This window comes from Homarus americanus, unplaced genomic scaffold (genome assembly GCF_018991925.1).
Source record: "Homarus americanus isolate GMGI-L3 unplaced genomic scaffold, GMGI_Hamer_2.0 scaffold26591, whole genome shotgun sequence".
NCBI classification, from domain to species: domain Eukaryota; kingdom Metazoa; phylum Arthropoda; class Malacostraca; order Decapoda; family Nephropidae; genus Homarus; species Homarus americanus.
This window is the reverse complement of record NW_024755595.1, coordinates 837,501-838,834: the sequence shown is the minus strand read 5'-3', so window position 1 is coordinate 838,834 and position 1,334 is coordinate 837,501.

The window sequence follows — 1,334 nt, the reverse complement described above, 5'->3', positions numbered from 1 at the left end:
AGTAGTAATAGTCTAACTAGTATTAGTAGTAGTAGCAGCAGTTTCAATGGTACTAGTAGTAGTTAGTAGTAGTATTAACATAATTTTCATGCTCGTCATTCCAGTTCACTACATCAAAAACTTCCACACCTAATTTTTCGCCGAGATTTTTTCATTTGCAAAATAAAAATATTTTTCTAGATATTAACTGATGATTTTTTCCCGGACTTCAATTAAAAGTCTCTTTCATTGATATAAAAAAAATGGTATAAAAATATTTTCTCTCGGTATAGGAAGTCGCTTTTTTTTCCGGATTACATATTTAAACTCTCGTATATTACCTCAGTATATTTATTATTATTATTATTATTATTATTATTATTATTATTATTATTTATTCTTGGGCGTCAGTGATCCTTAGGTTAGGGAATTCTCTCTCTCTCTCTCTCTCTCTCTCTCTCTCCAACAAAGAACATTCATTTTATATGTGTGTGAGTTCAGCTGTTTCCTGAACCTGAAAAATCCATTGAATTGATGTTTCAGTCCACCTGTAGCAATAAAGGGGTTGACGGGGGTATTTAATGGGGGTGGGGAGAGGGGAGTGAAGAGGATGGTTGGGGTGGCGTGGGCATGGAGTGTTGGGGTCGTCGAGGGGTGTGTTGAGGGGGGTGTATGTGTGGGGGTGGGAGGGGTGGAGGGAGGGTTGAAGTGTGTGGGTGTAGGGGGAGGGGTGGGGTGGAGGGAGGGTTGAAGTGTGTGTGGGTGAATCCAGAGCCAATGTACAGTCTGATTTTTTTAGACTGAGTGCGTTAAGTTCAGAGCCACACAAGAGATTAATTTATACATTGTGAATAAGTTAGACTGTGAAATGGACACAATTTCAGTGTTTTAAGATACCCAGTCTGAATAACATAAACGAAACACGTCTAAATGATTCAGGCAAACTCGGGGTAGAAAAGTTTTAGAATCTACATAATTCACCAGACTCACACAAATTCAGGGCCTCAAGTATCGACTCTGAATACCTCAACTCAGGAGAAACTTTATTAGGGAGGAAAATCCCAGTGGAACGACCCTGAGGCTGTGTGTATAAAATTCCGGAGATTACGGCCAATATATACACGAGGGTTCAGTTGAAGTAATGAAACTGTGGCCATAACTCTTTAATGTTACAAAGAATATGATGAGGGAGACACCTTACCTCACCTCACCTTGCTTCACCTCACCTCACCTTGCTTCACCTCACCTCACCTTGCTTCACCTCACCTCACCTTGCTTCACCTCACCTCACCTTGCTTCAGTGAGTTACCTGGTGCGTGGTGTGTGTTTCATGGAACAGGAAGTCATACATACTT